General features: G+C 54.3%; 1 long non-coding RNA gene across 2 annotated transcripts; it reads right to left on the reverse strand.

Annotated features, from left to right (window-relative positions):
- Positions 1-6,389: 6,389 nt before the first annotated feature.
- Positions 6,390-14,450, reverse strand: LOC140848641 (uncharacterized). Of its 2 annotated transcripts, XR_012129730.1 has the most exons (4): positions 14,216-14,450; positions 11,494-11,645; positions 10,079-10,184; positions 6,390-7,147 (listed from the first exon to the last, which is right to left on the reverse strand). It is a non-coding gene; the product is annotated as an uncharacterized lncRNA (long non-coding RNA). The 2 variants fall into 2 exon arrangements; XR_012129731.1 differs by lacking the exon at positions 11,494-11,645.
- Between the last annotated feature and the right edge of the window lie 65 nt (positions 14,451-14,515).

Here is a 14,515-nt window from a genome sequence, read left to right on the forward strand (position 1 = left end):
CTACTGTGTGCTGGCGCCCAGCACTGAGCTCCAGGGGAGACATGGAGAGTGCCAAGCCTGCATCCCCAGCCCTGTGGGGCCCCCCTCCTCTCCTCTCCCCTGCCCTCCTGCCTTCCCCTCCCCTCTTCCCTCCTCTCCCCCTCCTGGAACGATGAGTACTATCAGCAGGCTACCCCGTGTCTCCCTGGCCCAGCACAGACGCCTGCCCTCCCTGCTCCCCAGCTGGGGGATGTCCTCACCCGCCCTGACCGGGCCATGCCCTGGGACAGCAGTCCCTACCGTCAGCCACCACACTGCAGTCGGCTGCTAGGCAGTCAGGGCTGGGTGGCATGTCCAGGGCCCGTAGGTCTGTGTGGAGGCTTCAGGCCAGTGGGACAGGACAGAACCTGGGCGCTCTCTGCTTGTAGGAATGGACCCTTGTGCTATTTCCTGTGGACAACACAGCCCTGACCGCTCACCACCCCTGCCTGGAGACAGCCGTGGAGCCTGGGGAACAGAAGAGCCAGAGAACGGGAAGAACCTGATCCCAGGCCGAGGGCCCTGCCTGAGGGGCAGGCAGGGACAGGGAGGAAGACCACGCCTGTGCTAAGCCAAGCAGGGATGCCACAGAAGGAACTCAGGCACCCGGGTCAACGGCACCTGCCCCTCCACTAGGAGAGGCTCCTCCAGCTCTGGGGGTCCACAGCCCCGCAGTTCCCACAGCACCAGATGCTGGCGCCCCCCGGGCACATGCATGCGCCCAGACTTGAACTCTGACTCCCGGTTTTGGCCTCATCAGAGGGGCTGAGGGCAGGACCACTAGCATTCAGGGAGCAAGGCGGTGGGAAAGCTTCAGAGGCCCACGGCGTTTAGCGTCAGCGGCGGCTGTAACCCTGCCTCCCTGCCCCAAGAGGACAAGCAAGGCCCTGAAGCCCTGCAGCCAGCACACCGACGCTGGAGTTCAGCCCGGGGCCTCCGACCCAGAGCCCCTCCCCTGGCCCTGCCCGCTGCCCACTGCCCAGGGTGGGGCCGGTGGACAAGCAGCAGAGGACCTGGCATTCCGGGTGAAGAAGCCTGTGGGGGGATGGGGCAAGGACCCCAGAGGCCAGCATCCCCCCCTGGAGGACATGGAGCACCACTCGGTATGGCCCTGAGCTCCCAGGGCTGAGGGCGTCGGGGTGTCTCCACAGGCATTCAAAAGATCACCAGCACATTCTGGGGGCTCTTAACCTGCACGGGGCTCATGTACCCCCTGGAAAACTTAGCCCAAAGTCCATGTCTCTTCCTTTCCGAGGAAGACCCCAGGCCCTGCTCACCCCTAAGCTTGATACGCCTTTTGCTGGGGGACATGACACTCTCCAAACCTGCATGCTTCTCTGTGAGATCGTCACAACTACAGTCTCCACTGGGCAGGTGGAGAAACTGAGGCCGAGTTAGGTGAGGACCCAGCCCAACCCATTAAATGCTTTTAAGTGGTGCGCGGTCTCTGATCCCACTCAAGTTCACCCTGGCCGGCTGTCTAACCACCAGCCCACACTACCCTGGGCGCTCAGTGGCTGGGCCAGACTCCTTCTTCCACACTGGCCCTGGCAGAGGAGACGAGAGTGCCAGGCTCAGGAGGAAGGGGCCCAGCGGGCAAGTGAGGGACAACCTTTCCCTTTCATGACCATCTCTTTTCTGCACATCAGTCATGGGAAAGGAGAAGCCTTCGCAGTGAGCCTGAATCTGGCCAGGGAAGCTGCCCGGCCACAGCCCAGCCTGCTGTCTCCCCTCACTGGCACTCCACTCTGCCAGGCCATGAGCCTCTGAAAGCGACGTGAGACTCACGCCTGACTGGCAGTATGAACCCTCAGGTTTCAAAAGGTGTCTGGTGTCACATCTGTGAATTAACAGGGTTAATCCAGCCTGCGAGCTCTCTAGCCGCTGCTTTGTTCCTGGCAAGACAAACTCTGATGCAAAGGCGCAAAAGTGGCTTGAAATCCAAAATCCGGACTCTGGGAGTCCCCCACCAAGAAGAGCACAGGCCTGTCACATTTATTACTGCAATGCTGTCGGTGCTGCGGGCTTGGGGACAGAGGCTTCCACTAGAACGTTTCATCAGGGTCGGGGCAGGCTGCCCCCGCGTCCGCACACCACCTACCTGGCCACCCTCCCCAGCCCATCTGGAGCTGCAAGAAAGCCCTTGGGGCAGCTTTCGGCCTTCGGTGCTGCAAGCAATATGAGAACCAGGCAATCTGAGCAGAGGGCCAGGTCCCAGCAACAGAGGAGATAGGGTGGGGTATACCCTGAGGGCACAGAGGCTGGCACCAGATGACCTGAGTTCAAATCCCAGCTCTACCACTTTCTATTGGACAACAGTCAAGCATCTTAATTCTCAAGGCCTTAGTTTCATCATCTGTAAAATGGGGCAGGGGGCGATAATGGCTGATAATGGGACCTGCATCTCAGAGGTGTGACAAGTTAGGGTGGGGTGCAGCTCTCAGGACAGTGCCTGTCCCCAGATGCACACTGGAAGTGGGTGCTGGCTACTGTGGTCATTACATTGTAATTCTTATATATAGGAATTAGTGTATGTTATATTATTATCATATAAATTATGTTTCCTTGTGATTATATTACTATATGTTGTATTATCACAGTGTTAATTATGTTCTTATAATTTTATATTATTATAACCATGTGACATGCCACAGGCTAAGCTCTTTAATGAATCATTATCTCTTTAGTCCTCCCAACAACTCAGAGGATGGAAGCACTTAGCCCATTGTACAGATGAGGACCTGAGATCAAAATGTCTAGTCATTTGTTTGTGGTCCCTTGGCCTGTCAGCAGAACGAGGCTCCAGACCCAGGCCACCGGACCCCGAGTAGCTTGACCCCAACCCTACCACAGAGGGTTAAAAACTCAAACGCCCAGGAATTCAGACAGGCAACATAATGACTGGCCAAAATCTCGATGATAAGCAGCCACACAGGCTGTGTTGAGAAGCTATAGGGAGTGGTGGCGATTGTGACAAGCGAGAGCATGGGTCCAGTTTAAAGGGGGAGCTGCTTCTCAGATCCAGGCAATTGGGACCATGGGGGAATATAAGCTAACTGTGGCCAGACCTTCTTCTTTTTCAAAAGAAATATAAATTATGCTTTGATTTTCTGCATCCCTGCAGAAAGCCTAATTTTTCCTAGTAGACAGAAGCAGGCTTGAGCTGCAGCTCCGGGCTGGAAAGCAGGGCCTCGGCTCACCTGCGTGGCCACCCCTGAGTGCCTACAGGAGCAGCACCTGCCCGGACCCCCAGCCCACCCCACCCCCTGGGGCCATGAGAGCCCACAGAGGGCGGGCAGGTGGGCAGTGGGCAGTCCACCCACGGGCAGGAGGCCGAGGGCGTGAGGCTGCCTGTCCTGGGGCCTCAGGCTGCCCTCGGTGTGTGCTGGTTAAATTGGAGCCGGAAGCTCTGGAAACCTCACAGGGCCCTCACAGAGCAGGAAGCCTGAGGAAACGGCCCTGCTCCGGAAGCGCTCAGCAGCCAGACGCATGGTTTCTGGTCACACCAGGGGCCTCCCCCAGCCTCCTGTGGGCACAGCTGTGTCTCCTGTATCAGTGTGCCTCCCGGCCCCCGGGGACCTGGCACTCTCACTGGCACAAGACGCTGGGAAGAAGGAACAGAAGTAAATACAGAAAGATGGACAAGAACAGGAGGGCCAAGCAGGCATGTGGGGCTGCACATGCGCTGGGGAGAGGAGAGACTAGGTGCCCCCCTAGTCTCCCACCCCCAGCCTGCAGGGGCCCTGTTGGCGCCCTCAGTACACCAGGCGCCACCCACCAGCCTGGGAGGTGCAGCCTCCAAAGAAGGGACAGCCCTTGACTTATCAGGGTCTTTTCCCAGTGTGACTGTGAGTCCAGCCCAGAAAAGACACCCTTCCCCAGAGACGTCAGTGCACCTTGCCTTCCACTGAGCCCACCTTCCAGTTCAGACCTTGTCTTCCAAGACCACCTTGGACTTCCAAACCCATCTGCCAAGTAGTGACCATTTGGCAAGTTTCCCAGTGAAAGTTTAACTGAACCCCAAGAAAGGCTTTGCCTGAGGGTGGACGGAAGCCTCAGTAGAGAGACTGGCCATCAGATATCATCATCTGGTCCCAGGACAGAAGCAGAGGGGGCTTGGAGCCCCACGCTCAACTCCCCACTCGATTCAACCAGAGGACTAGGTCCCACTTCACCCCAGGAAGCTGGGAGCCGGAGGAACCTGGCGCTGGTGAAGCCCAGAACTGCCCCCCACCACCCCTTGCCGCCTCCAGGGCAGTAGGGGAAGCGCCCGGTATGCTCCCCAAGGAAGCAGCCTGGTCTCCCCAGGGGCTCCTTGTGACAGCCTCCACCACCTGCCTCGAGGCACCCATCAGATCCACGGTGCTCTGCCTCATTATCAAAGATGTGAAAAGACTTTGAACATTTTACACTTTGAAGCTCCTTTGACTCTAAACCCAGGCCTGCAAAATATCTCTGCAGAAAAATAACCTCCATTTGTCATGGCGTATTGTGACACATTTGTATGGTCCCTTGATCCATCTCAGGGCTGACAGTAGCCCCTCAGCTTCACTTTAAATAAGAATATTCACATCACAGACAAGAAAAATGGGGATAAAATAGGCAATTACTTTCTTAAAAACTAACTTTCATAAATGCAAAGACAAACTTGGTCTGCTGAGAATCCAGCCCTGTGACTGATTCACGATGGAGCAGCTCTGACAGCTGCCAACAGACTCCAATCTTGGAGAGGCAAACATGAGGGACGTGGCTGTGGATGGGAATGGGACAGGGCCCTTCATTTGCAGGCCACTGCTTTTAATTTAGCCCAAATGCCCTGTCACTAGGAGTTGCTATGCTGGCCATGGAGAAGGAACAGGCAGGCCCTGGGTGTTGACAGGGGCTGGGGGTCCATGGGCCGACCCAGGACGACAGACACCAAGGGACTCTGGCTGGAGCCGGAAGTCACTCTCAGCTGGGAAGGTGAGGGCAGGCCTCACGGCACTCTCCATTAGCTCCCTGTTGCCTGCCCTCCAAAATCAGTGACGTCTACACCGGCCCAGGGCCCACATCTCCCTCCCTCAGTGCCTCGTGTGCCGCAGTGGGATTCTGCAAGGTGGGCATGCCTCTGCTCCCATTTCTTAGGGCTCAGCAGGCAGAGGTTTCTCCCTGAGGCAAAGAGCCAGCACCCAGAGCCCAGGGAGCCCGACTACCTGCTCAGGTACCTCCCACCTTTGGGCCCAGTCACACAGCACAGCAGATGCATTCCAACCTATAGTGAGCGTTATTCAGCCTTAAAAGGAAGAATATTCCAAAACATGCTGCATTGAGGATGAACCTTGAGGACATGATGCTAAGTGAAATAAGCCAGACACAGGAGGGCAGAAAACCGTGGGATTCCGCCCACAGGAGGTCCCCAGGGGGGCCGATCATAGAGACAGAAAGAAAAGTGTTGGGGTCGGGGGGCTGGGGGAGGGGGAGGGGAAGGAGTCTTTCATGGGGACAGAGTTTCAGTTTGGGAAGATGAAAAGTTCTGGAGACAATGATAGTGGTGGCTGTGCAATCATGAAAATGTGCTTAATACCCCTGAACTGTGCACCTAAAAATGGTCCAAATGGTAAATTTTATGTTATGTCTGTATTAGCACTGTCTTAGTCCATTCCAGCTGTTACAACAAAATACTGCAGGCTGGGGGGCTTCTAAACAATAGACCTTCATTCCTCACAGTTCTGGGGGCTGGGAGTTCCAGAGCAGGTGCCCCACACTCGGGTTGTGGGGAGGCCCCCTTCCAGGTCCTGGAAGGCCGGCTTCTCCGCTGTCTTCACAAGGCAGAGGGGCGAGGGTGCCGCCCTCGGGACCTAACACCTCCCGGAGCCTCCCCTCCGAACACTCAAGATTTCAACGTATGGATTTGGAGGGACACAAACACTCAGACCACAGCAACCGCAGAGCCAGAGCTGAATTCAGGGCCTGACGAGGCTCCTTCCCTGTCCCCCTGGCCCCGCCTCCCTGACACCGTGTCACCCCATCCTTCAGGAAACTCAGGGGCTCAGGTGCTGTGCTGGCCGTGGGGCTGGAGAGGACGTATGGCTTCTGCCCAGAAAGACCTGAAGCCCAGTGAGGGGGGCACACAGACCCTCACTGTGCTCGCAGGTGTGTGTTTACAAATGGGGATGCCCAGGCGGGAGAGTGGCTGGCACCTGGAAGGAGCCTGGGGCGATGCCCACCAGCGGGCAGAGGACAGGCAGGCCCACACATCACACTGCTAATTAAAAGTCCACCACTCAAGCCACGAACGGCTTCTCGCCATTCATCCCAGAAACCTCTGGGGCTATGCGTCGGAGTTAAAGGTGTGGCAAAGCTCCCCTGCCTGCGCCCCCACCAGGTAATCTGTCTTCATCCGGGTCCCTGTCAGGGTGAATGAGGCCTGTGCCCTCGGGAAGTGAAGGATGAGATGTTTACTCACTGCATCCCTGGCCATTCTTCATGCTCCATCTACAGGAACCGGAACGAGAGATGGATGGGCCCGACGCCTCTTGCCGCCTGCTCCAGATGGGAGCAGGACGCGCACCCGCGCCTCACTTCCAAGGTCATCCATCTCCACTTGGTTATATCCTGACAAGGGCTGTTTGAGGTCTTTGTCATTTCCCATACCAGGGCTTATTTTTTTACTTTTGGCAACTTGTCAAATGTGCTTCTCAGTGAGCCGTTGTTCCATTTAGAAGTCCCTTGGTCTGGCTGTGATTGAGAGCGCTTAATAGAGTTGCTCATGTAAAGAGTTCATATCTGATTGTTGACAGCTTTAATCTTAAAAGAATCCAGTAAGTGAGGCCAGCCTCATCTCACGACGGCATAGCTGTGTAAATACACGGGGTCACGCCACTCGTACTTTTCCAGATGGGCAGGACCTGCCCTCTCTGAGGGGAGAGCCCGTTCTGAGAAGCACCCAGGCTGGAGGAGGTGGTTCCTGCACCGACAGCCAGGCTCTGCAGTGAGGGGGTTTTTAAGAACTGCCCTCGGAGGGATGAGCTGGTCCAAGCAAGCCAGCGGGAGCAAATCCTTAGGTGGCCACGGCTGGGGCCATCACCGTGGTGGAACATCACCGTTAGACATCTCAGTCATCCAGTTGGTGTCTGCAGGCTCTGGAGGGCTTCAAACAGAGGGAGAGAGTCCAGACTGTGGATGGTTGGTGAGCTGACCATGGAGGACCCTCCGGCCCTCGGCACCCGTGTGGGACAGTCAGCCATGGCTGGGATGCTGGCCAAAGCTGTCCTGTCCATACTGTTGCCCACAAGACAGAGATCAGCACCTCCTTCCTGGGAGGCATCCCCAGTCCTGGCAGCGCCCTCATTCCACGTGCTCCCACCCCCAAGGGATGCTGACGGGAACAGGACTGTGCACTAGATTCAACGAGCCGATCAGATTTCCTCTCCTGGAAAAGTTGAGTGACAACCCAGAGAAGAAGTTGCGTATCTAAGAGGCTGGCCTGTCACCTGCAAGCTCAGGTGCCATGGGCAGCCAGCCACATGGACAGTGGAGAAACCTGGGCCACAGAGACAGGGAAGAATGCCGAGGAGAAGAGGAAACGAGAACAAGAGAGATGGAGGCTGCCAGCCGGGGCCCCGTCCTCGTCCCCTGAGTCATGCCCTCGCTGGAGCAGCACGGTGGGTACGTGTGTCCTTGCTCTGCAGAGCCCTCCCCACTGCCGGGAGCCGGGGAGGGGGCTGTCAAGGCAGAGCCGGTCCACCACAGGGAACATGGCCAGACCAATCCTGTTTCAACATGCGAAGCACGGCAATCTCAAACGGAGTCTCACTTAATCATGCATGTTATAGGCCCTATAGGAAGAACATGTTATTTAAAACAGTAAGTGGCCAGCAACTTTGCCAGCCCACTGAAAGTCAAATTGCACCTGGGTTTATGGGTGTTTGAGTTCAGTTCCCTCCGAACACGTCAATAGGCTGTGAAGCTCTGAGACCGGCAGGTACTGAGGGGGAGAGGGACGGGCAGCCCAGGAGAGCCCAGAGCTAGGACTCAGGAGATGGTTTCCGACCTTTAAGGTTAAGACTTTCAGGAAAAAGGCAGAGAGAAGAAATCACTTAAAACCTAAACTGAGAGCCTCACCAAAACTAAAGGAATACATCCTAAACCGACTCCAGCTGCTTCCACGTTCTAAACCAAACCGTGACTCCTACATGGCTCACTCATGTGCAGCTACAGAACAGCCCAGGCGGACTTAGCAGCTCAAAACCATGGGCAGGTGGGACGTCCCAGCACCCGCGGCTCGGAGTCCACACACAGGGGGCTGGACCCTCCGCTCGGGCACTCAGGGGCTGCAGTCAAGGGCTACACCCTCATTTTCAGCTGGAGCCCGGGGTCCTCGTCTAACCACCTTCAGGTTGTCGGCAGAATCTAACTCCAGCACCATGACACTAAGGTCCCCGCCACTCTTAGCACCTGCAGGCCACTCTCAGGTCCTAGCCACCTGGACTTGTCACACATGGCCAGGACGAGGACCTCTGACTTTGGGAAAGGCCCCATCCCTTTTAGGACTCACCCAATTAGGTCAGGCCCACCCAGGATAAACTCAACATCAACTGATTTGGGACTTTAACTGCATCTTTAAAATCCCTTCACCTTTATCACATAAATCACTGCATCTTGAGGAGGCCCTGAAGTCCTTGTGAGTTTGGGTGAGACCCTTCTCTTCTCTCTGCTCCTTCCAAGGAGAATGCAAACAGCAGCTCATGTTCAGGGTGACTCAGTCTCACAGGCCTCAGGCGAGAGACCCAGCAGGCAGGCGCAGCCCCTTCCCTCCGCAAACTGCACCCACAGCCCCACTGAGTGTGACCCTCACACAGCCCTGCAAAGGAGGCCAAGGCAGGGGCACCCCCAGATGAGGGTAGAATTGAGGGGCAGCTCTGTGAGGGGAGGGCACAGTCCATCCCCATCACAAGCAGGCCCTGCCCTCTCTGGGTACCGAGTCCTGCCAGGCACCAGTCCAGACCTCCATGTGTGACAATAGGAGAGTCTCTGCAGACATCAAACATGTGACCAGGAACAACCTGTGGTGCACATGGCTAGAAATCTGCTCAAATACCATTTTGCTCAACTTTGCCTGCAGGTCTCAGTTCAGCCTGGATGCAGCCATTCCTGCTAAGGGAGAGATTGAGGCTGGCTTCCTGGAGGAGGAGGCTTTGACCAGGGCCTGGGATGCAGAGGGACCAGGTGCATGGAGATAGGTGCATGGACCATCTGCGCTCCTGGAAGGCCCAGGCATGGAGAAGGGCCCAGGAGCAGCCAGGCTTTCTGTTCCCATGTTTGCTGTGTCCCCCACTCTCTGTGCCCTTGAATCTGAGTTGCAGAATCAGGCCACCTTTGCAGAGATTTCTCATCAGTCACCACCCAGCAGTAAGGACTCGGGCCACATGGAATGGATGTGCTCCTTGCACCAACCTTCAGGAGGGCCGTGGGCAGATCCCCAGGCAGGCCACGGTGGCAGAGGGACCACTCTCTGCAGGACAGGAGGCCTCCTGAGAGCCCAGCCCCACCCCCACCTCACCAGGCTCACCTGGTTTCCAATACATTTTTCTGATTCAATGCAAGTGAGATTGAGACCAAGCTAAAAACGCCCAACGCTGACCACCGCTCTGGCTTTCGACTCGCACAGCAACCAGCCCCTCTCCGCGCCCCCCACCCCCCGCCCCCGTGTTCACACGGAGGCACAAAGCTGCCAGAAATCATGGAGGGGACGCTGGCCCCGGGCTCTAAGCCCCAGACCTGACCCGCGGCTGAGACTTGCAGTGAGCCGGGGTGGGAGGGCACCGCCCCCGGGAAGGCCCCGCCCCCCACCCCGCCCTGCGCTATGTATTTACACATTAGGAAGGCATCCCTTCAAACCACCCAAGTGTCTGTAGGCTTAAGAATGTGGGAACAAAGTAGGGCCCATCCCCACACTGGAATATCATTCAGCCAGGACAAGGAAGGAAATTCGGATCACAACTTGGATGAACCTTGAAAACAGGCTGCTAAAGGAGAGAAGCCAAACACGAAAGGTCACGTAATATATGATGCCACTTACATGAAAAGTGCAGAAAAGGCAGATCCATAGAGTCAGGATGAAGGCCAGCAGCTGCCAGGGGTTGGAAGTGGGGAGCAGGAACGACTGCTGAGAGGCGCCGGCTCTCCTGTGGGGCGATGACCATGTTGTGAAACCAGTTAAAGGTGCTCGTTGCACAATGTGGTGAAAGTACCAAATGCCACTGAATTGTTTACTTCCCATTTTTTTAAATAAACCACATTTTTGCATTAAGGTACCAGGTTTCCAGGAATCTCCCATTTAACTGGTAATAGTGCTGAACAGTTGGGCAATACATTTGTTCATTCATTTTACAGTATTTATTGAGTATCAACTATGTGCCATGTACTTAGACACCGAGGGATGTGGAGGAGGAGACCAAGCCCAGGGGAAATTACTCTGGTGAATATGGGTGAGTTTATCACAGACAAACGGCATCTTAGAAGGCAGAGCGAGAGGGGGATCCTCTTAGAAAATATCATGGAAGGATTTTTGGTATTAATGGCTTTACTGAGATATAATTCACATAGCATATGACCCACTCATTTACATGCACAATTCTAAGTCATACAAAGTAAGTTAAACACCATATGACTTCACTTGTATGTGGAACCCACAGAACAAAACAAATGAACAAACCCAGAGAACAAACTGTTGGTCGCCAGACGGGGCGGCGGGTGGCGAGGGGGCAGGCAAATAGGTGAAGGGAATCCCGAGGTACAGACTTCCAGTTATAAAATAAATAGACCACAGGGACACAACGTACAGCATAGGGAATCTAGTCAATAATATTGGAGGAACTTTGTAAGATGACAGATGGTAACTGTGCCTTGAGGTGAGTGTTTTATAACATATATCAGTGTTGAATCACTATGTGGTACCCCTGAAACTAATAGGATATGATATGTCAACTATGCTTCAAGTAAAAAATTTCTTATAAGTCAGGGTTTTGTCCCTTTTGAAGGATGAACAATTTTCCACGGTATGGACGGACCACACCCTGTTCCTCCACGCGTGTATATTTGATGGGGAGTTGAGCTGTTTTCGCCTCCTGGCTGCTGTGGACCATGCTGCTTGGCCATGTGTGTGCATGTCTTTGTGTAGGCGTACCCTCTCATTTCTCTTGGGAATATGTTTTGAAGGGGAATTACTGGGCCATGTGGTTTCTATGTTTAATCACCCTTATTTTCTTTCTAAAAACCCACACTTTGTGCTTATGCCTTGAATCTATATAAATGCAGTAGTTTCTATTTGTCTATTACTTTTCCGTCACCAAACTGGAAGATGGGTTGGCGTCCTAGTGAGAGTTCACTTGGGAGGTGGAACCTGAAACGTGAGCTGTGAGCCAGCTACGGGCAGTGTGGGGTGGGGCCTGCATGCTTCCTTCCACCTGGCAGCTGTGTACTCGGGGCGCTCACACAGCCTGTGCACCCCTGCATCATCATGGAAGAATAGGGTCGGTAGAATTGTTGAGGATCTCGTGGACTCCATGTAACTGGAGTGCTTCAGGCAGCGCCCGTCACCTGGCCAGCTGTTTCTGTCTTCCCTCAGGACTTTTACTTGAGAGGACCTACAGAGGAGCCAGGCAAGTAAACTGAGTCAGAAGACCCGGAGATCTCAAATCCCAGACAGGCCTGTATGTCAGATAAGTCTGCTTGTTTATGCCCAAAAAAGAATCTCAGAAAAAGACAGATTCACAACTGACCTACAGCCTAACACAACCCCAGTCAAAATCCCGGCAGGCTTGAAATAGAAGTTAACAGGCAGGTCCCAGAATTCATGGGGAAATGCGGCACAGGTACGGTAGCTCCCAACTTCGATGAAGGACAAAGTTGGAAGGCTAATCCCACCCAGTTATTGCCAATTATACTTCAATAAAGCTGTTAAAAAAAGAAAAGAGAGGAGGTCGCTTTATAGTCTGGGTCTTCAAAAGCTCCCAATTATTTTTAATTACAGAGTATTAGTCAGGAGCAACATGCTCCTCGAGGCATGTTGAATACGGTGGATGGAGCGAACAGCGGAGGTCCCCACTAGGAGAGCTGACCGGGAGCCCAGCCACAACAGGGGGTTTGGGCATTGATCCATTGGTACTGGAGCTACCCTCACATGGGCAGCTTTATCTACTATGTCCCAGAAGAGGTACTAGTGGGCATTTATTATGTGCTGGGCACCATGCTAAGGACTTGCATAATCCTATTACAGTCTCACACCAACCTATGGCGTGATAGTTCCTGCTTTTATCCTCATCTACAGATAAGGAAAGGGCAGCTCAGAGGGGTTGAGTAACTGAGCAGGACCACACAGCTAGCAAGTGGCCCATTAGAGTTTGAATTCTGGCCATCTGACCCCATTAGCCCTGATGCTGTTCTGTGCCCACCAGGTGCCAGGCCAGGGCAGCAGGCATGTCCAGCTCTGCCAGACCCCTCAGCCACCATGTGGCAAGAACCCTTGATGAAGTCAGGATGCCAGCCACAGCCACTCTGGAAAACAGTATGGGATTCCTCAAAAAAATGAAAATAGAACTACATATGATCCAGCTATGCCACATCTGGGTATGTATCCAAGGGACTTGAAATCATGATCTTGTAGAGGTATCTGCGCCCCCACATTTACTGCAGCATCATTCACAACAGTAAAGGTACGGACACAACCTAAGTGTCCATGAATGAATGAATGGACGAATGGATGAAGAGGTGTGCATATAGACAATAGAACACTATTCAGCCATCAGAAAGAAGGCTGTCATCTGCCACAACTGGGTGAGATTTGAGAGCATTATGCTAAGTGAAATAAGTCACAGAAAGATAAATACCTTATTTGTGGAATCTTCAAAAACCACACTCAGAGAAACAGACAATAGAGTGGTGGTTACCATGGGCTGGGGCAGGGAGGGATGTGGAGCTGTTGGTCCATGGATACAAACTTCCAGTCACGTGAAGAACAAGTCCTGGGATCTAATATGCAGCCTAGTGGTTATAGCTAATGACATTGTAGCATATACTCGAAGGTTGCTGGGAGAGTAGATCTTAAATGTCCTCAACACAAAAAAAGAAACCGTAGCAAGAGGTGGTATAAGCTCATTTTGCAATAAGTGTATCAAATCAACAGTGTTACACCTGGAACTTACACCGTGTTCTATGTCAATTGTTTCTTGACAAAGCTGGGAAAGGAAAACGTAAAACACCCGCCACTCTGCCCTGAGGACGAACCTGGGAAGAGAACTTCCAGCTCGAATGATGGGAACTCTTGAGCAGCTAAATCCTGTATCTGCCAGAAACGAGGGAGGACCTCATATTCTGGCCGACCATATTATGATTATAGGGGCTTCTCTGTCGCTTTATTGTTGGGGAAAGTGAGTTACCCTACAAGAACCGCGAAGAGGGCACCGTGGCCAGCTTCCCCGCAGCCGCCCGATAAAACCATTGTCAGGGGAGGCAATGTGCTTACAGGGCAAGGCCGGTTCGCAGCGCAGAGGGCAGATATTCTATTAACACTCTGCGTAGGGAACAAAGGTAAGTGGTCGCTCTGCAGAGAGCACAGAGTTCCACTTACAAAGAGAAAAAAGCTTCTTCTAGTGCTCAGCAAACAGGTATGCATAGCCCGGAACAGAACTTCAGCATCATACACAGGTTCAAGGTGCCCTGTCACCTTCCTTTCCTCGCCCGCTCCTGAACAGGTCAGTCCAAAAGCCATTAGGGCCAGGCCAGCCAGGTACCTGCAGGGGCAGAGGGGTCGAGGGGCCTGGCTGCCAGGCAGGGCATGGGCGCTGAGCAGGAGGAAGGGGCTGCCTGGGTAGCAGCTGGTGTGGGCGAGGACAGCACAGCAGGCTGGGAGCAGCCAGTGTGGGGTGCCAGACTCCAGGCACAGTGGGGTAGGGGTGGCACAGCAGGCTGGAGGGAGACGGCAGCGATGGGAGGTTGGGTATAAGCCAGTTCTAACCTGAAGGACTGGTCAGATGAATTACAGCGCGTCCATATTGCGTGATATTATATAGCCATTAAAATTGATGTTGTAGGAAAGCTTAATGAAAAGACACTGATGAAATATGGAGGGAAAAAAGCAAGTTACTGCACCCAACGATCGGTCCTGAGGGCCCCCATTCCGGAGATTCCGGAGATCTGCTGCGTCCCAATGACCCACCCCAGAGCGTGGTGTCACTGGATTCGGCCCTGGATCTGCGGGCCAGGAATTCTGCAGGGCGCAGCGGCTCCCCTCTGCTCGGGCCGTGGGGACATCGGCCGGGACTGGAGCTGCAGGATCCGGCCAGGGTGGTGTCTTTCACCTGGGCCACCATGGCTGAAGGGCAAGGACAGTCGGTCACAGCACCTGTGGGGGTCCCAGCATGGTGGTCTTGGGGTGGTCGGACTTCGTACAACGGCTCAGGCCGTTCCAGTGAACTGGGGGGTGTCAAGGGGCCCTTTATGACCTCAGCCAGCAGTC

Source organism: Manis javanica, chromosome 4 (genome assembly GCF_040802235.1).
Source record: "Manis javanica isolate MJ-LG chromosome 4, MJ_LKY, whole genome shotgun sequence".
NCBI classification, from domain to species: domain Eukaryota; kingdom Metazoa; phylum Chordata; class Mammalia; order Pholidota; family Manidae; genus Manis; species Manis javanica.